This window comes from Ctenopharyngodon idella, chromosome 16 (assembly GCF_019924925.1).
Source record: "Ctenopharyngodon idella isolate HZGC_01 chromosome 16, HZGC01, whole genome shotgun sequence".
Lineage (NCBI taxonomy): Eukaryota > Metazoa > Chordata > Actinopteri > Cypriniformes > Xenocyprididae > Ctenopharyngodon > Ctenopharyngodon idella.
The window spans coordinates 18,716,030-18,738,419 of NC_067235.1; the positions used below are offsets into that span (position 1 = coordinate 18,716,030).

Consider the following 22,390-nt stretch of genomic DNA (forward strand, 5'->3'; position numbering starts at 1 on the left):
CAGCCAATTAAATTGAGTTATTCCTGCTGTGGCGGTTTTCGTGTGACAGGTCTGTGGTTGTTTCAGCAGACAGGAGCTCCTGCGTGTGGTGGAAGTACTCTAAAAATATCTGTAGAAATAGTCAACAATACCATGTTGTTCCCTATACAGTCAGGGCTTGACTAATTCACTAAGACGCTGACTAAAGGCTTGTCAGTACTGTAAAGAATCACATTTGTTCCACTGATATAAATGTAGTCTTGTGTAATATTGCTCATTTATATGTAATATTTTATACCAGGCTTCCCTTTGCATCCTGTATATATTATCCTGTATATAAAATGAAAATTCTGTTATCATTTACTCGCCCTCATGATGTTTCAAACCTGTATAACTTTGTTTATTTTGCGGAACATTAAAGAATGTTGGTAACCAAGCTGTTTTGGTTACCATTGACTTTCATTGTATGACCAAAATGACCATTTTATCACCATGAGCGAGAGTAAATGATTACAGAATTTTCATTTTGGTGAGAACTATCCATTTAATACCCCAAACCCATTAATCTCATGGCATTATTTATGTAATTGTAATTGCAGTGTAAATCATTCATGCCACATCTGAGCTGCAATTTGTAAATAGTTTGTAAATAGATCAAAATACCAATTCAGTTGCAGCTTCTGAAAAAAAAGGCTGTTGTAGCCTAAAAGTTTATATGTAATAAATTCTATGTTGAATCAAATAGGCCTATTTCTTTCTAAAGCTACTTTTTGCAATGTCTATTTAATGCTTGTCTTATTTAACACAATAATGACTTTAAATGATCTTTTGGGGGTAATATATATATATATATATATATACACACACACACACAAATTTGTGAGACAATGTGTTGTGGTAATAATTGTTCAGAATATTACTATTACCTGTAAGTATTTTACACTAAGCACAAGAATGTAAACAAATCATTTGCAACTAGCAAAAATGTATTAACTTAAAGTTATTTGGTGATATAAAGTCTGAATTTAGGGGGGGCTGCTCAGGGCACCAAGCTTGCTGACATGGGACACTGGACCCACCCCTGCTGATGCCTCTCTACACTGTTTGGGTAATTGATATGTAAAAGGATTATGTGAATTGGGTTTTGGGATTAAAGAGTTATCAGATACTCGTGCATGTAATTACCCTTGTTTGTTTTTGTAACAGATTTAGAAAAAAAAAAAAAAAACAACATTGAGCTCATTAAGGAAACATGATTTTGCTCAAAAAACACATTGGAAACTGAAACAGTAACTTGACCTATCTGTACACCAGTTGAAATGCAGTAATATTGCATTTCAGTAAATGCAGAGACAAATATTATGGGGAGCCAAATGCAAGATCTCTGGTGTCCGCAGACTGTGTCTCAAAATACCCCACAGATCATTTATTATAGCTTGTCAAATTTGCCCCTATTTGGGTGTGAGCAAAAACACAGAGTTTTTGTGTGTGTCCCTTTAAATGCAAATGAGCTGCTGTTCCCGACCGCTTTCCAGAAGAGGGTGGAGTTTTAACAGCTTGCGCTTCGGTTGCTCAACAACAACAAAGCTGGAGAATCTCCCGCAGCCAAAATGACAATTGTCAGTAACGGTGTTCAGCCTTACATTGTTCAAACCGGACACTGATGGAGAGACTCAGGAAGAAGAACTTTTAGATGTTTCTGAATGGTTAGTGGATAAATGTATGTAGTTACTGTGGAGTTGATTCAACTCCTCGACTATCATGTGCCGTCATGTTAATCTTTTGTGCAAATCCAGCGTTGAATTGACCCTCGTTTGTGAAGCAGTCTGGCGTAAAATTACGGCATGGTAACAACACTCTACTGCAACAACTCTTCCTCTTCTCTAAAGCATCCCAACATGGCCTCACCCTCTTTGTTGCGTGTTCTCGGGGGCAGGGTTTATGTAAATTTTAGGGTTAGTGATGTCACTAACTCAGGAAGAAGCTTGTTGTAGTCCCTACCAGCCGTTTGTTGTAGTCCTCATTTGTAAGTGCTAAATGATTCAATGTAAATGTAAATATATATTGGTCCATATATGAAGAAGGCATGTTGTACCAAGCAGAAAAAGGTTTGGTCAATGTACCACACATGTAATTTCTCATGTAATGTGAGTTTTTTAAATGATTCCAGGCCTCATTTGTTAGCTCATAGTAAATGTAATTCAGCGACTTTCGATTCAACATATAAGGCCGTGCAGTGAGACTGAATTGATCTTGGACTGTCATTGTGATAAAAAAAAAGGTTAGTGAATGCATGGATTTTGTGGAAATGTGATAGCATGAAAAAAAATCTGTTGAATGTCAGATGTGTTTAGGGCCAGTGACTGAGTGTGCAAGCAAGCATGCCTCTCAATGGACACAAGTGTGTGCGTACGCTCTTATTCCTTTGTGTTTGCGCTCACCATCTTGTTAATTGTCTCTGATTTGTGTGTTTGTTGAGTTATCTTGTCAGTACATGAGTAAATGAATGTTTTATGAGTCAAGGCCTTTTAAGTATGCTCATTCCCCAGCCTCAAGCTGTCACTTCCAATTCTGCTGTATTCCGCTTCCCATTCCCTCCGCTCCCAATGAGGAATATTACGGCTGACATGGCTTAATTACATGAGTGTGTTTAGCCTGAACACATCACCTCATGCCTCACATAGGTCATTTGTACCACAGGTTGTTTCTTGGTCAATAGTCACCTTAGGCCTTTGTCTCTCTGATCTAGTTTTCATTTGCATACCTAAAAATAATCATCTTCACTGTCTCATAAACTACATATGATAAAACCTTGCCCGCTCTCACATATGGATGTTTAATGAGCACAATAGGAAGTTAGAATGGATCATGATATATACTGGCGTGAATTTATTTGCAAGTTAAAGTACATGGTGCATCCACACAAGGAGACTGATTTTTGGAAAGGGACAGCCATCGTTAGTGTACCGGCAAGGTGAACACAAGCAGCACTAATGAATGAATAACGACGGTCACCAAGGTAACTGTGCATATTTATGCAGTGCATCCTATTTACAATGAGGGACAAAATAAAATGAAATGTTTGCTTGTTGTTCTGCCAAAGCAGTGGTGCAGAGCAGCATTTTATCTCATTAATAAATGCCAGAGAAGATCCAGTGCTGTGACTTCCAATCCCCAAGACATAGCATTAATGTTGCACAGGGTAAAATCAATAAACACTAGATCGTAATGGCCAAAATCTATTAGTAATAGCAGACAAACCTCTAACTCATAGGTACAATTCTCAGAAACGCTAAGTAGTTAGCTTGATTAGTCAAGTCATTAATGTGAATTATTGAACGTAATGGTTCAAGTTAGAGCCCCTTCAGCTTACCTGGCAACAACATTACCATTAAAAGATTCAAGTAATGAGACTAAATGACTGGGTACATGGTGCTTAAAAAACAAGTCGTAAATAAAAACATCAACTGTGTTTTTGTACTAATTCCTTGGTACAGATAGTTCATTAAAATATACAATTAAGGCCTGATATACTCACAGTGAAGTTTTCTTTTCGTCTTTCACTTAGGGGTAAAAGTTAGAAGTAGCTTTTTGTAGCTCTATACAATAAGCGAACGTCCTGACGCAGCCCATGTTGCTGAGAGCAGCGTTTAGATGAATATGTAAATATGTACTGCACGCTCTCCTATCAATAACACAATAAACACACAACAAAAATGTCAGCAGTTGAGAAAGCATCCAATCACAGTAGGGATTTGTGGATGAGCTCTAACATCACCTGAATCCATTGTTAAAAATGATTTAGATATCTGCACCCGACCCCCACACAATCATCACATTACAATTCTAATTCTCAGTGTTAAATGTGATGATATTACATATTACACTAAATTAGGCTGCTTTTAAAGGATTAGTCCACTTTCAAATAAAAATTTCCTGATAATTTACTCACCCCCATGTCATCCAAGATTTCCATGTCCTTCTTTCTTGAGAAAAGAAATTAAGGTTTTTGATGAAAACATTCCAGGATTATTCTTTACAAAGCTTTAGGAATCGAATCAGTGGTTCGGAGCGCCAAAGTCACGTGATTTCAGCAGTTTAGCCATTTGATAGGAGATCCGAATCACTAATTCAAAACAAAAGATTCGTAAAGCTCAGAAGCAGTGTTTTTTGAAATCGGCCATCACTAGATATTGTTGAAAAGTCGTTATTTTGTTTTTTTTGGCACACAAAAAGTATTCTCGTCGCTTTATAATACTAAAGCAGAACCACCGTACTCACATGAACTGTTTTAAATATGTTTTTAGTACCTTTATTGATCTTTAGAGGTTCAGTGGCTTTGCTCTCAATAGAGACCTCACTGAGTCATTGGATTTCATCAGAAATATCTTAATTTGTGTTCTGAAGATGAATGAAGGTCTTACGGGTGTACAACGACATGAGGGTGAGTAATTAATGACATTATTTTAATTTTTGGGTGAACTAACCCTTTAAAGCAAGCTGCTTTACAGTATTAAACATTAGAAAACAGCATCAGTGTCTCTTTAAATTAGAATTACAACTTTCTACTCTAAAGCAGCTCTCCAGTGTGTTCATGTTTTACCCCACATCTGACCTCGAAGGGAATGAACAGAAGAAATGAACGGGAGAAGATTTCCACAACAAAAAAGGTGGAGCCTCAGAGCACACCTACCTATTATGCAATCCTCCAGAAAGTTAGTTTTGGCAAACTGTTTCGAACTCCTAAAACAAAATTCTAGCTAACTTTGTTTTGGCCTGATTTTGTTTGAAATTACATCACACCAGTCCATTCTTTGGTTTAGCTTGAAGTACACTCTAAAAAATGCTGGGTTACAAAACCCCCCAAGTTGGGTTGAAAATGGACAAACCCAGCGATTGGGTTGTTTAAACCCAGCGAATGGGTTAAATGTTTGCCCAACCTGCTAGGGTAGTTTTTTTATTAACTCAAGTATTGTTTAAAAATTACTGTATTTTGTTTAAAATAAACCAAAAATATGTTGGAAATTAACATTTTTTATATGTTTAATAAATAAACTATTAATAATAATTTTAATGAATAATAACTAAACAATAAACATTTATTAAATTGCTTATTAATAAATGTTCACCTTTTGATTATTATTGTTGCCTCTAATCTGCGATTTTTAATTTCCAACCTATTTTGGGTTAATTTTAAGCCAGCCATATAGTCATTTTTAAACAATAGTTGGGTTAAATAAAACTGCCCAGCACGTTGGGCAAACATTTAATCCAACCGCTGGGTTAAAACAACTCAGTTACTGGGTTTGTCCATTTACAACCCAACTTTGGTTGTTTTTAACCTAGCATTTTTTAGAGTGTATATTGGGGCCTTTAGGGGTCGTTTGCACAAAATGTGTTTTTGCACTCCAGTGCTTTTCCATTGTTTTTCTAAACAGGCACTAAATGTGTTCACATCTTGCAGTATTTTTCGCATGACACAGTGTTCTAAAAGCATGGCGCTCAAGTTAAAAGACTGAGATGCAGGTTTTAAAAATAAAAATGTGTTCTGCGTGAATGGCCCCTAAACCATTTGTTTTTCAGCATTGTCATTTTAAGCAGCACAAAAAAAAACAGTTATTCTTTTGTATGCGCATGACTTTGGAGTCCATTGGAGAACTAGGAGATCTGTGTTTGCCCCAGAGTCTAGGCATCAGAGCCAGAGGGGGGAGGATAATGTATTTGGCTCCAGAGTGTATCACATGTGGCACTTTTAATGTGACAGCTGGACTCTTTGGGCACTTTGGCTGGGCATGGACAGCCCGGGAATGCTGCGCTAATGGTGCTCGGCGGGTGACAGCCGCAGAGGCACGGGCCCGTTGCAGCCCCTTTGTCAACCCACACGGCTGCTCTGGCTGACGTTTGGGTACGGATTTCCTCCTCCGTGTGCCACTCACCTACAAGGACGCCGGCTAATTTAAGCATGCCTGATGACAGCCGCGAATTGGTGGGATTAGACTTTTTTAGGGGGAGCTGGGAGAAGTCACACACAAGTGTCTCCTTTTCACATTATCCTCTTCAAAACCGATGATCTCAGATGTCCTTTTATCAGGCAGAAACATCCACGTGGTGGCCCTCTCTTTCTCGATCACTGGAAGAACTGTAATGGGTATTATGATGTTAAATAATGCTTTGCGAGTTGTGCGGTAATAGATATTATTTTGAATGCGACTGTGTTTTGTTTTTGAAATCTATTGTCCACTGTGAGTTTTGGGTGTATGGAATAGCTTACTAGCATACTACTCATACTATAACTTCAGTATGCACAGTATGTGTATACTGTGCACATATTTTCAAAATGAGCAGTACTCAACATAATACACTGCTTGGAATACTAAATCCCATCATGCAGTCTGCTCAAATTTTTTCACTCATAACTTGATCAAACTGCCAAAAGTTAAGACGTTTTTACACAAAATTGTTTTAAAAATGCAAAATATCAGTTTTTATTTTCAAGATAGCCAAATAGCACCCACATAATCTAGTTATGTTACAAGAATATACAGTAGCATACTACTGTTCGCATATCTACTTCACTTTTTAAAAATAGTATATACTGCACAGTATGCTGTAAATTATAAGCTTAAGCTTGAACACTACCGTTCAAAATATCAGAGTCTGTAAAATTTCAAGTTTTTGAAAGAAGTCTCTTATGCTCAACATGGCTGCATTTACTTAATCAAAATACATTAATATTATTATTATTATTACAATTTAAAGGGGCTATATGTAAGAATTTTCATGTATTGATCATTTTTTTATTGCCAATGTGTGAACAGCTTGTAACGAAACTTCCTAGGTTGCCTATGGAAGCCTGTAGATTGATTTTAACATGAAGGACTCGGGACATTTTTGCCAAGAAAATCAAAAGCATGTGATGAAAATCAAAAAGATGTGACTCATCTGTCGTCATGATGCCGGTGAATTTTTCCATGAATAGAAAGGTCAAAGGAACAACAATCTTTTATGACATTATAAATGTATTTACTGTCACTTTTTATCAATTTAATCTATCCTTGCAGAATATAAGTACTGTATAAATTTCTTTAAAAAATAAATAAATAAATAAACCCTCTTGGCTAAATAGAAGGAATACAAACTTCAAAACTGAGTTTCAGAACTGCAGTGTTACAGGAAAGTGGAGTAGATGGCATATTTGTACATTTAAAATAATTTTTTTTTTTTTTTTTTACAGAAGCCAATGAGCATGACATCTGTCTCCCATATTTGTTGCAGTGTCATTTTTCATCAGGCTATAAAAGGAACTCTCACTGTTGGCTTTTTGGCACAGCATAGCGGATGTATCCTTGATTAAAGTGCTGTATTTAACTCTCTATATCTTAATATAATTTTAATGACAATATAGCACTTTCAGCCTTTTAAAAAGGTTTTTAGTTGTTAATGCTACTTTGGCCATGTCAAGCCATTTTATGGGGGGTTTATGTAAGTGTTATGTTCGTAGTTGTAGCACTGATCCATATGACATTATTTTGATACTAAAGACAATTTTACAATATTCTAATTTATAACACTTAAGGCTGTAACTGTTTTAAAGGCTGACTTTAGGCTCTGAATAAACTCACTAGATAGACTCATATTCTCTTGGCCTTGGTATTTGGCAACGTTCACCATATAATCCTACAAAAGGAGCATTATTACTGGATCTCCCAGTCCCACCTAATAAATAATAAGGAGTGCAGTGGTCAGAAAGACCTTTTTTGTCCTCTTTAAAGGGAAAATACATGTTCACTTCTGTTCCTTTCAGGCATTTTTCCTGAGGGGAAAAAAATACAGTTCGATGAATGAATTCCAGCTTTTATTTGAATTAGAATGCCTTTCCTGAAGACACATTTAGTGCCGAAACACCACTGACTGAAGGAGACAAAAATTACATGGGGTTGTGTTTGTGAAAGGCTCGAATAGGTGGATAACAGCAGCTGGCTGATAGAAGCTGACAAGCCTTTTTGTGAGGCTGTAGAACATTACAAAAACAGTGGTTGGTTGATTTAGCCACAATTTGGTCAGATGGGCTGGTGGAGATAAGAAGAAATAGCCCAGCTGCTTCCAGCATTGCATTGTGCTTTAAGTGCCCTTCTGACTGTGCTGCGATTCATGTTGACCCAGACACTGTAATGTTCCTCTTATTTGTTTTACAGTGGTTTAGTATGGTTTAGTATGGGGGGTAGCCAAACCATGAGGTCATTGTAATTGAATATGTAGACATTAGACAGAAGTAGGCAGTTTTGATGAAAACAAGGCTGTGAGCAGTGGAAATACAGTGTGTTCAATATTTTGAACTGTCTGTTCTGTTCCTGTATCTGTTACTTTCACGTATTTGTTTTATTGATTGAACGATTAACACCCTGGTACTCAACAGTACAATATATTGAACAGACTGTACTTCTGTCCAGATTGTACGTTATGGTGTCTTTTTTGACTAAAGTCTATAAGCTGGTCTGTAAACTAAATTTTTTATGATTCTAAGTGAGACGTACTGAAATTACAATTTTGTTTTAACTCCATATGTTTTCGAGAGGGCATTGCAGTGACCATCAACCCACCAGCATTATTAAAGACAAGTAAACAGTAATAAAATAAGAACAAATAAACAAATTAGCAATAGCACAAAAAATACAACTGAACAAAGTTCAGGTAAAGAAATTGTAATCAAATGTAAAATAACTGCATAGTTTTCTTTTTATAAATAAAATATAGATGAATCATTATTTAAGTTACAGTTAAAGTTAGAGTTACTCAGTCAAGATCAGTGAGTCATTTTCTTTTGTTCTTTGATTAACGTTAATGACACAGACTGCAGCAGGTTTATTAGGTTGCTGTCACTTTGACACAGAATGCACGGATCCAATATACTGACATGTGTTTTCTTTCTCAACTGTTTATGTTCACTTAAGACAAACCCAACTGTGTTTTTGTGTGTATTTGTGTGTTCAATCGCAAGAAGATGCATACAAAAACTCAATTCAGTGTCGCGCACTATATGAGAGGCAGCCTTCTATGTGCACGCTTTATGTGCCAAATTGAGTTCTCTTTCGCACCTTCTTGTGCTTGAAAATGATTTGAAATCACATTAAAATGTGCACAAAGGAACTGATCGAAATTTTAATTTTATTAAAAATTACTGACCTTAAAAGGTTAGTTCACCCAAAAATTAAAATTACCCCATGATTCACTCACCCTCAAGCATCCTAGGTGTATATGACTTTCTTCTTTCAGACAAACACAATCAGAGTTATATTAAATAATGTCCTGGCTCCTCCTAGCTTTATAATGGCAATAAATAGAGGATGAGATTTTGAAATCCAAAAAAGTGCAAGCATCCATCATAAAAGATATCCACACAGCTCCAGGGGGTTAATAAAGGCCTTCTGAAGCGAAACGATGCGTTTGTGTAAGAAAAATATCCAAATAAACTTTAAAAACTAAAATAATTATCTTCTGACAGATGGCCGTATGCATCGATTTACGGCGAAAGCGTGAACTCTGGCCTGATACCTGACGCAACGACGAACGCGGAAGCGCAGAGGATAGAGCAAAACAAAACACCGGTCATGAATTAGAAGTCTAAAACACAATTTTTTAAAGAGAAATGTTGGAGGATTTCGATATAAGAGAAGAGGAGCTTGAGTTTGTTGCAAGGCCTTCTACATAGCATAAAGGATTACTCTTTTGGCGTAAGTCAACGTGCGTACGGCCGTCTGCCGGAAGCCAGTTATTTAAGTTTTTAAAGTTTTAAATATGATAATTTTCTTACACAAATGCATCACTTCACTTCAGAAGGCCTATATCAACCCCCCGGAGCCGTGTGGTTATCTTTTATGATGGATGGATGCTTGCACTTTTTTGCTATTTAAAATCTCATCCTCTAATCACTGCCATTATAAAGCTTAGGAGAGTCACGATATTATTTAATATAACTCCGATTGTATTTGTCTGAAAGAAGAAAGTCATATACACCTAGGATGGCTTGAGGGTGAGTAAATCATGGGATAGTTTTCATTTTTGGGTTAACTATCTTAAAGTATCTGATTCCAGAATTGGAATCGATTTTAGATTCCCAACCCTATTCATAGTTGAAGAAAGACTGTCATTAATATACATTTGTATATAAGAAACAAAATTAGGCAAGAATCTATTCTTTAGAAGTTATCAGCTGAAATGCGCTTGCTTACAAATCAAAAGACATGTAGTCTGCAAATAAGCCAGCCCCCTCTATGAAAGTTAAATCCCCTTTGTACAGGAAAGCCAGAAAGTTCCACAGAAGAAACTCCAAGTCCTAATTTCCTAATCTTGTTACATAATGACTCAGTCTATCAGTGATATGGTCCTGGGGTGTGATTAGCACTGCAGCTAAATCAATCATGTAAATCCAACTTCTGACTTTCCCCTCACTATTTTATGCTCCTTTAATTAAACAGTTCAAATCATCTTTCGAAGGAGAGATATTTTAGTTTTGTTTTTCCACTTTTTTACCTTCACAACAGTTACTGGAAGAAGGTAAACACTTTTTCTGTTTTGATTTGTTTTGTAGTTGTTGTTTTGTTTTTTGTTTTGTTTTTTTCCCTTTCTTTTTTTCTCAAAGCTCTGCATATGCCTGTTTGGGTGAGATAGGAGAGAACCAAGCAGAGACACATCTCTGTGCTATCTCTACCTGCGACATATGTGCCGAAAAGGGGCTGTGCGTACAATAAGCCAGTACTCGCCGGTGGAAGCCTGCCTTCTGCCTCCCGCTCGCCTCGGTACTACACAGAGGTTGACAAACGACTGAATGGAATAAAAACATATTGGTGCTGGGGTAAATGGAAACAGAAAAAAATGTAAGGGGAAAAGAAATGGCAGCAGGGAGGTGTGTGCGATGCGTGATAAGGCAGGTCGAAAGCTTTGAGTTGAGCTGAGCAGGACAGTGAACCGTGTAAGTGTGTGTGTGTGTGTGTGTGTGTGTGCGTGCTTGCTTTTAGGAATCTGCAGCAAGGTGAGTCATGCCTTGCAAGATCTTTCTCAGTGGAGTTTTAGTCCAGAAATGATTCCAATCTGAACAGACTGGGGTCATATGCTTCAGTTTATAATATATATTATTTTTATATTATATGATATATATGATAGTAATAGGACATTTTCTGGAAGAGCTAATGGCGCATCAACACTTTAACTCTTTAACTCAGAGCTCATTGTTTTGCATTATTTAAAATGTGCAGAGTTTACATAAAGACAATGTTTACATGCCCTCTTGAACATCACTGGCTGCTTTTACACATGCACTCACACTTCTGTTGTCCTTTTTGATTTCACTTTGTTTTTACTAACTTTTCTAGCACCTTATAGTGTTGTCTTGATATTTGCACTTTGTTTCTGTAAGATGTGTTGAACCACAGGGCCTTAAAGAAACAGTGTTTTACCCCTGTACTTGTGTATGGCTGGTGTGATAATAAAGCTATATGACATATCACAAAATTAAAGCAATTTAAAGGTTTCAATCATTTTTGATATATATTAAAATTTGAAATGTGATGTATGAAAATTAAATATGAGTCTCATACAGTTTAGCTCTGTTGTGTCCTAAATGGTGCACTATACACTATGCACTATATACTGTATGAACTTTATAAGGTTATTTTGTCATCCAGCATCAAAGTCATACAACATTCCACACTTTTTTTTTCCGGTTAATTAAGTGCATCATCCGGGTAGTTAAAGTGCACTTTTTCTTTTTGGAATTTTCAATGTGAACACACTACTCACACTATTTATACTACAAAATGGCATAGAATAGTGCATAAGCAGTGTTGGGGAAAGTTACTTTTAAAAGTAATGCGTTACAATATGGCATTACTCCCTAAAAAGTAACTAATTGCGCTACTTCTTTGGAAAGTAATGCATTACGTTAGTAAGTTCTACTTTTTCTCAGCTGGACTTGCTTGATTGTTTTTAATAGCAAAAAAAGTTCTATTTTTGGCAAATGTAAAGGCCTTTTCACACCAAAAGTGAAATGAATAAGCCTGAAGGAAATGCAAATTCACACCTGTACTGTAGAGGGTGCAGTTAAACAAAGCTTTCAGCTGTGCTGCCATTCTGGATTGCAGAAGAAAATGACGCAGGAGAAGAAAGTTAAACACTCTTACTTCAGCAATAAAAAAAAAAGACAAATGTGATGTTTAAATAGTCATTTTTGCTTATTAGTGTGGATCATCAAAAGTCAGCAGCAAAGAAATTGGTTAATAAAGTTAGATTAAATCAGGGTTCCTGCACATTTTCGGTTCCAAAATTTTGACACAAATTTCCAAACCTCTCAGACCCTATATAACATAAACAGTTCATTATACAGCATTATATCTGTACAATCATCTGTAAATATTTTCTCAGGAATTATAAGTTTTAACATGTGCTTACATGATGAAAAGAAACCTAAAGCGCTTTATAACTTGGGCTGAAACGATTAGTCGACATTATTGACAACGTGGACAATAAAAAATTGTGGACAAATATTTTTGTTGTCGAATAGTCATTTGAACTCATATTTTTAGGGCCTGCAATAATGCAGTTTGACCAGTGGGGTGCTGTAACGCAACTGTAATGTAATAATCGATCAAACATAGCGATTAATCAGTGAAATAATTGTCGATTAAATGTTCTAATAATCATTAGATTAATCGCTTATCAAAATAATCTTTTTTTCCAGGCCTATTTATAAACTGCACATATTCATCTCTGACACATCTGTTTGATACTGTAATGTGGTGCTGGTTTGAGTGTACAAAAGTTCAAAAGAGACAAACAGTACTTGATTGATAGATTTATTTTTAGAAATTCTTATTTCTATATTTCAGAAAACTGAACAGGGGAAATTACCTGGAAACGCAATTATTTTTCCAAACTCTGTTTTCCTTTTTCCATACTTTTCCAGACCTGGAAAATACTAAAATCACATTTCATACTTTTACAAAATGCGTAGGAACCCTGTTAAATACATAAAGTATATTTGTGTAATTTAACATATTTAATCATTCCAGGTTTGCGTAGTATTCTGATTTTGCATTTCACTGTTTTTATTAATTTTGAGGAATACTTAATCTGTTTTTGTGCAAGTGAGATGAGTAAATACATGTTCACATTTAGTTTAGAACTACAGTAACCATCATGTTTACACAGTGCACACGTCTCTGCATTACTCCTGATTTCTCTCAAAATGGGGACAGGAGAGCTGTCAGTCAATAAATGTGAAAACAAAGTAACTTATCCGATACTTATTCCGATAAAGTAACTCAGACATTTTGTTGTAAATTTAAAAGTAATGCGTTACTTTACTAGTTACTTGGAAAAAAGTAATCTGATTACGTAACTCGCATTACCCCAACACGATGCATAAGTACAGGAATTGGGACTTGCCTATAGTGTAATGGCATCCAATAATTTTCTGTTCTCTCTACAGTCTCTAAATGTTTAAAAAGAAAAAAGGAAAGTCACTGAGATGCTCTCACAAATCCATAGTGATGGTTCCAGGTGTTTCTCATTTAACCCAACATTCAGACACAAAACTTTCAGTAAGATGTGCTGAATCAGAAGATATCCTTCTAAGGAGAGCGCCACCTGGGATGTTACTGGCTCCAGATTTCTCGTGTTTCAATAATAAAATTTAATGAGCAGTATCATGCCCATCACAAAAAGACAGCTCAAACAAAAGCTCATTTTCATTTGGAGCTTGTGAAAGCTCATCTGAACCGCAATCTGTTCCAGCATTGTCTGGAGCCCTTGCCTCCTTCTCTGGCTCCTTTCTGCTCTCCAAGCTCACCATGCCATCTGCTTCTCTCCTGTGCCACTTCTCATGATGACAATAGGACAGGGACCTGTGTTAATAATCCACGAAGATAATAGTTTTTTTTCTCTTCCCTCTAAAAATGTGCAATTTTTTGTTTTGTTCTCAACAGTGTCCTTGCCATGTACGAGTCTCCAGCTGTGTCATCTGTTACAAAGAATAACAGGAAGAAACAACAGAAGAAGAAACAATAACAGGAACGACAAAGATGTAGGTGCTCCTTGCAGGGTTGTTTGATGTGCCACAGAAACCCATCAAGTTGAGCCCAATAAAGCAAGAGTAATATCGCACAGCAGTTCGCGGTTGTGGCAGCGTGTGTCTCGGCCCCCGGTGGGTAGACCCAAGGGGAATGAGGGCCATTGTGCAGTCATGAGAGCTAAAAAGCTTCTTCACATGTGAAGATAATATTCTGCTATAATTCAGCGTCACATGGGGGAATGAAACCTGTTCATTCTGGCCAACCTCCTGTTGCATGGAATGATTGTGCTCTGATCAGTGTAGGCTAATTACCATGGATGAGAGATTCACTATGTTTTGGGAAATATAAGGATTATGTTGTGCTGGCCAGCTCAGTTGAGAGCAAAATGACAATCAAATAGAGCGTGATATAGAAGTGGCAAAAACTCTAGTAAATGCACTCTAACAAATGCAGTCACAGAAACAGTTATTCTGTTCTTTTTGTTTGTACTACACTCTTAGAACAAAAGATTATGTATAGAACATTAAAGGGTTCTGTCAGGCGCTTCCTATGGGGTTCCCATCATGAGATCATAGTAGAGATTTAAGTAATTGTATTCATTTTTAATTAGATTTTTTTTTAATTAAATAGTTCAGAAACATACTTTATCACAAAAAACAAACAACAACAACAACAACAACAACAACAACACAAAAAACGGAGTGTCTATTTACACTAAGTGCAAATAGCATCCCTTGTTGGCAAATGCTATTTACACTGACTCCGCCCACCAATGCCTGGTTGTTTTAACAAAAGTTTTAAAAATTTGCACAGAATTCAACATCTTCAGTGGTGTAGCAGTAGTGAGTAAGGCTCGCAGACCTGGCTTTTAATGCGATCTATGCAGGTTCGAATCCGCCTTTTGCCGAGCTCGCATTTTTTTTCAATAAAAATGAAAATAATGTTCTAAACATGGAAATATACTGTGAATGACTGTTTAATAATATTAAAAGTATTGGGTAGAGTTAGATGAAGGTGTAGGGAGGGTTTTTATCCTCCCAATAAAGGAGCATCCATTTAATAATTCTAATAAATATAATCATTACACTGTATGATATTATTGCACCCTGTTGATGTACAAAAATACTGAGGTGCAAATAGTATCTGCCAATATAAAGTATAGATAGCATCTTTTTTTTTTTTTTTTGGCATAAAGGATTCTTTAAAACTGAGATAAGATCTCTAGGGTGCTATATTGAACCCCATTGAACCTTTTTTTTTCTAAGAGTGTAAGACTGGGTATTGATACAAAATAAATGTCCTGATTCGGTTAGATTCAGATTCTGACCGACCGATTCAAACTGGTAAGTTGTTTTATGAACTATTCAATAAAAGAACCGATTCATCAAAGTCGTTTGTTTCAGGAATTGAGCCTCACTGTTTGCACTGTATCTTTTTGATTTATTAAAATAATTGGTTTATATGAGTCATTTGTTAATGAACCAGTCTTCACTGTTTGTGCTCTATGTGTTTGATTCACTAAAAAGAATCGATTCATGAGAGGCATTTGTTTATGAACCAGACAACATTATGTTTGTTGTTGGTGTGCTGCTTTGAAGTACAGCTCTATAGAAAGACATTTTTGTCATTTTTTTGGCTTCACATTCACTACAACGAACTCTGCAGCCAACTAACATTCTCAACTGAAGATTCAGTAATGGGGAAGTGCGTGCAGTAAACACCTTTACATGAAAATATAAAAATATTATTGTTAAAAAAAAAAACATGCATTTAAACATTTAAATATGCTATTTGCAAACTGTTGTACATGTTCCCTGACATGTTAATGCAGTTTCTAAGATTAATGATGATCCAGTGAGCGACTTTATCTGAAGCCAGACTATTTTTTTTCTCACTTGCCCCACCAAAACAGATTCATTTCAGTTCCAGTGGCTGTTAGCGCTCAGAGAAGGTCAACTGCCGACCTTTAAAACCCAGGTACAACAAATCTAACACCTCTCTGTACAACTCCCAGCAGGGTATAAAGAGCACTGTTGTTTTTGAAGGTTTGTGTGTCAGAAAGATAGAGGGTTTACAGTATGTGTGTGAGTATACATCTTTCCAAATGTAGTTAATCTAAAATGTTTAAAAGTTGTAACTATTTAATTTCCAGTATAACTGAGTGGCACATAGCTTTGCGTGAATATGAGTCATGAGTTTTGAATAGAAGGAACATAATAGAAATCATTTTGACCTTTGCTGAGCTCTCATTCTTTGTTATGAATGTTGGATTTTGAAGATATTCTTGCTATATGCTTATAATAATCATATTTTGATGTGTCTTGCAATAACTTGTATGTGTTAGGTTATTTGTCCAGCATCTATTGGTCTGTTTTAGATTATGCAGTGTCACTGGTCTATAAAATTACACAGAATAAGACACATTCTGTGACTGTACGTCCTTGAGACTGCATTTAAAAAAGGCACTGAATGAAATATCTTTGTCAGTGCACTATTATGAGAGTGCATTCTGTTTGTGAGATATATTCGTAGTACTCCCAGGAATAGTTCCCCTCAAAATTAAAATTCTGTCATTATTTACTCACCCTCATGTCGGTCCAAACTCGTATAAACTATAAAAAGTGATTAGATTAACACTGCTGTTTACTGTAATTTTGACCAAACCTGGATTACTGATGAAATTCCATACTCTTAACAGTGAGATTTAGGGGGGAAACATTGGTCATAGGCATGTGTGTAATACCCAGAGATTTGGCCTGGCCATTGCTTTAAGTGGATTTCCACTCATATGAGCAGTTTGTCTATTGGAGTGGCTGTTGTTTTGGATGCGCTCCATGGAGGATACAAATTGCATTATTCACGGCATGCAGGCCAGTAATGGCAGCAATGAGCGATGGGCTCCTTTTTGCTACTGACAGGGAAGGTTGAGAGAGGAGCTCTGTACAATTACACAGAGTCTCTGCTCGATCATGCTGCTCTACAGCTAAACCAAAGCAGAGGGTCGCTGGAGGCTTGCCCCGAGGGTTGGACGTGTTTGAACAGGTGTTTAGAAGTTCAGATCCCAGGTGAAACCTCTCTCTGAAGTAGAAAAAAAAAAGTTCTGGTAGAAATCCTCTACATGAGCTGTCACTTTTGAACATCTTGTTTTGCTCAGATTTTAAATGTTTCTAGGGGTCATTTTAAATGACAAAATGATCTTGTAAAATAAACATTTGAATATGAGTAACCAAACTACTTCTATCAATCAAAAAAGAGATGTTTTATCCCATTTCAAAAGACGTTTTCTTTAATTATAAATATGCATAATATTATTAAAAATCAGTTGTTTATTTTTGGTATAGTCATTATATATATACAGTTTATACAACACTTTGCAAATAATAATTATACAAATATAAAATATATATTAAACTTATTTTTTATTGTACTCATATTTTTATATTTTTATATACTTATATTTTATAAGTTTTATATACTGAATAGTGTATATATAGTGTTTATAAAACAGTTAGTTCCTATCCTTGATTCTGATTGGTCAATAGCTGTGTTTTATTCACAATAAAACATGGCTATGACCGCTTCACCCAACGGTTCTGTGTATGACTACACAACACCCTTAGCAACCACTCTTAGCAACATAAACTGTATGTTCTCAATTGAAGCTTATTGTATTATGTAGAAGAATATTGTGAGAAAGAGATTGAGTGAGCGAGTGTATTATCTGCATTCAGATTTAGCATTTTCCTCATCACCTATGTTCATAATAAAAAATCTGTTTAAATGTCTGATGTATTATCTTGTCCTTTTAACAGTCAAGGGGTTTTCCCGTGACTGACAGTGCTAGTAAAAGCATTTGTCAGTTGCGTCTTGTTCCGTGTTCACAAATTCAGTCTTTTCAATATAAAAGTCTTCGATACTGAGTGACTTAGTCATGAAGACAGTCTTTGCCGCCATCTAATGGCGTAATAATGTAATTTCTGTTGCTGTTCACGGTAAGGGACTATTTTTTTCTGGCAGAAGAGAGGCTTTATTGATTTTACTTCATAGTTGCATTGATACATATATTTTTCGGCTTTAATATTTGTATTGTGTGGTAACCACTTCATATAAGCAATAAGGTACTCAAGGCTAGTGCTGTATCGTGAATAAGTCAACAGTGCCTAACAACGCCCTTCAGTTGTGACTTATCAATAATACAGCACAGCCTCTCGTACCTTATTGCTTACATATAGACCCATTGCCGCAGGTGTATAAAATCAAGCCTAGCCATGCAGTCTGCATTTACAAACATTTGTGAAACAAATAAGTCATTCTGAAGAGCCCAGTGAATTCAAGCATGGTACTGTGATAGGATGCCTCCTTTGCAATAAGTCAGTTTGTGAAATTTCATCCCTGCTAGATATTTCTTAGTCAACTGTAAGCGTGCTTTCACACTAGCACTTTTGGTGAGCACCCTGGTTCGATTGATGTCAGAGTTTGGTTCGTCTGGATGATGTGAATGCTGTTTTCCAAACTTGGGTGCGCACTCGCAAACCATACCACATAAAAAGGGTGGTCTGGGGTACAGTTCATGGAAACTCCGGTATGATTTGTTGCTGATATGAACGCAATCATACTAAATAGTGGAAGTTAACCACTATTGATGACGTATGATTTGATAAAACTGTGTGTTTGTGTGTGTTCTCACTCATTTTCCCGATAAACATAACTGACTCTCCGCAAGCAGAGGGAATGTATATCTCATTTTGGCTCGCCTTCAGCAGAAATGGACTCCCGAGTTCTTTAGAACATGTGCAGAACATTCGCGGAAGATAGATGCAAGTGCCATTATGTGCTGATGCTTTGAAAATTACCAAATGTTTAAAAACTAAAATATAAAAGTGTGTCATCATTACTAAGCACCAAGGGTAAACAGCTACTACTTTGATGATGCAAATGCACTGCGCTTCAGCCCCAAATAATATAATGTGAACACAGAATCAAACATGGGTTCGGACTAGGCAATCGAACCAAGTGTGAAAGCACCCTAGTATTATTGGTAAGTGGAAGCATTTAGGATACCTAAAGAGTTCCAAACTTCCACTGGCATTAATATCAACCCAAAAACTGTGTGGCGGGAGCTTCGTGGAATGGGTTTCATTCCAGGAGAACATTACCTGCCTGACTGCATTGTGCCAACTGTAAAATTTGGTGGAGGAGGTATGGTATGGGGCTGTTTTTCAGAGGTTGGGCTAGGCCCCTTACTGCAAGTGAAGGGAAATCTTAATGCTTCAGCATACCAAGACAATTTGGACAATGCTATGCTTCTAACTTTGTTGGAATAGTTTGGGGAAGGCCCTTTTCTATTCCAGCATGCCCCAGTGCACTAAGCAAGGTCCATAAAGACATGGATATATCAGTTTGGTGTGGAAGAATTTGACTGGACTTGACATTTTTTTAGATAGCCAGGCCTTCTCGTCCAACATCAGTGCCTGACCTCACAAAATGCTCTACTGAATGGGCAAAAATTCACACAGAAACACTCCAAAATCTTGCAAGGGTGTATTACATTCCCTGTTGGTGAAATGGTCAGGTGTCCCAATACTTTTGTCCATAAAACAGATGTTTGGTTCGAGTTAGTTCTAAATTTTAACCCAAATGTATGTATTTTTGTATTTATATAAATATATTTTGTTAACTTAAAAAAGGGGGGGGGGGGGGAGATGTATGCACAAATATGTAACATACTCATGGTTAGTTAAAGGTGCAGTATTTAATATTGACAGCTAGAGGTTGAAATGGGTACTGCAGTCCAAATTCAAAATATTAGAGTTATTTGCCCCGCCCCCTCCTCCTCAGACTCAAAGCTCAAACGGGTTGCCAGATTGAGGACACACAACAGGAACGAACGCAATTGACAATGGAAGGTGACGAGCCTGACAATGTAAGTTGATGAGTTGATTTATCCGTGTTTTAATACGGCTATGGTCATTGAGCTTTTTAGGGTAGAATCTGTGATCTAAGACCCAGTTTGTTTGTTGGCTTCCATGGCTGCAATACGCTGTGTTTTCCGCCAACTGGCAACCGGGGAGTGTCGAAATACTATTGGGTAAATTGGCAGTCGGTGGGATCACACGTACCAAAACAAAAACAGACATTCTGACACGGCACATTTCAAGGTAAAATAACTGTCTGTAGAATTGTTTTTCAGAGAAACAAAAATACAAACTTTGCACGTTTCCTAAATAACTGCAAACCTATTATGGTATTTTTATGCTTTGCTACAGTCAAAAAAATGACATACAACACCTTCAAGGAGGTCCAGCATCCTTAACACACACACACACCTCTTGCTATGTCCGTTTCACATTTGATCCCATCAACCCATCTTTTTAGGTGACGAACTGGCGAGCATTATCCTATTATCGAAACATATTGACTTATGAAGTTCATAATCTCTCGTGGCACGACGGGGATACAGGAATCATTCAGGCACAGTGTGAGCCACACTTTAATGAAGTCATTTATCTCTGATCTACAGCTTTGCACCTTACCCTACAAATGAGCCAGTGTGAATGTGAGACACAGTGGTCAAGAGTGCAGGATGAAAAATGAGGAAATAATTCACAGCGGAAACGTCACTTCAAAATGATTGGCCTTTTCCTCTTCTTGGGGTCCTATACAATTATATCCTGATTAAATGATATTAGAATAATTGCTCTATGTGTGACGTTATAAATGGTTTGCTAGTCAACCAAGTTTAAGTCACAGCAAGTAAATCTGACCCAAGAGGCAGACATTGGAAGGTTATTTTTAAGTACAAAGTGCACCTGACTTGGCTTCAGTGGCAAATGAATAGGCTACTGCGAGTTATTAATCTCTATTACCTCATCCTCCCATAATTTTGCTCATTACACACATTCATTTCTATCTAGTGGCCTTTTTTTCTCCTTGTCCGAGAGGCTTTTGTGCACGATAAAGAGAGAGATGACTCTGGTAAATTTCAGTGCTATCTTGTAAATCCTGTTCCCTCTCCATTCCTTTATGAATAATGCATACAGTGGAACTCTGACTTTTTCTGATATTACCTATAGCCAAAATGATTATGCAGAGTTGGCAAAATAAATAAATATTCAAAGTATTATAAATGGACACCAGAGGCGCGGATAACTTGTGTGCATTTATCAGGGAATGGAATACTGAATGAATGTTTCTTATCCCCCAACTCCCATTAGATTTTTGTTCTCTGTGTGATTTGTGCGAATTAAAAACGTAATGCCTCAGCAGTTGTGTGCAGAATCGTTTAAAATGTAATTACTCTGCAGTTGACGGTCGGTAGGATGAAGGACAAATGACAGTATTAGTGGAACCCAGTGCTCTAGGAGCGGCTGGTGGGAAGTTTGCATGTCAGATTCATTAACATGGGACGAATGTACAATGCAGAATTTAGGATTACAAATTATTTGCAATCCTGTATTAATTTTTTTTGTCACCACAAATTATCAGACAATAATATTACTGATAGCGTTATCTGAAGAGAATGATGCACAAAAGCATGTTTGGAGTGTTTTTAGCTCGTTTTAAGGTGCTAGAGTGTTGCCAGGGTGTTGCTGCTAGGGCAATGATATGGTGTTTTAGGTGGTTGGATATACTGTATCTCAGGTCTCTGGGTAGAGTAGGGTTGCACGATTTGGTGAATAAAGCCAATTATGTTCTTTTTTTTTTTTCTTTTTTTGATAAAAATTGCAATTTTTTAAAAAACCAGGTTTGCAGGTTCGACGTAATTTGGTTATGTTGCATTTAATTAACATTATTTATTTCAGTTAACTTAAATTTATTACATAAGGTTAACTCAATGCCATTTAGTTGAATCAGGTTAACATTCTTAATTTTGTCCAAAACCATTAAGTTTAATTATCCTAAAATTAAAACAAATAATCCAGTTTAATTGAATAGTTTATTTACTGGATGTGTTCAAGAACAATTTTCACAACTTTTACAAAATCTTTATTCTGTAAAGACTCTTGTTAGGTGTTAGCCAGAAGATGGTTTTATTCCATCTATGGCATGCCCAAAATAATTGTTTTTATTATTAAAACAACTTTAATTGTTGTTAGCAGGTCCTCAACCCAAGCACATGTTCTACACTTCACCACAGTGGTAACCCCAAAACTATTAACATAACAGAAACTTTTAAGTACCAACATAATAGAACAGTAAACATTAAAAAGTCCCTCCATTTTCTCATGTTGCTAAAAACTGCTTAAAATAACACTTTATTTCAACATTTACTCTCCCAGATCAGCCCCTTTGCAAAGCATGATGGGAAGTGAAAGTCCTGTTTGATTGAGTCCTGGTTGAGTTTA

The 22,390-nt window shown here is 36.5% G+C and overlaps 1 protein-coding gene across 1 annotated transcript in view; it reads left to right on the forward strand.

Moving 5' to 3' along the window:
• Positions 1-14,220, forward strand: part of tsnare1 (T-SNARE Domain Containing 1) — a 196,022-nt gene extending 181,802 nt beyond the window's left edge. Inside the window, exon 12 of the mRNA XM_051864836.1 lies at positions 13,959-14,220. The gene's annotated coding sequence lies outside the window, so the exon portion shown is untranslated. The remainder of the gene's footprint in view (positions 1-13,958) is intronic.
• The last annotated feature ends 8,170 nt before the right edge of the window (positions 14,221-22,390 follow it).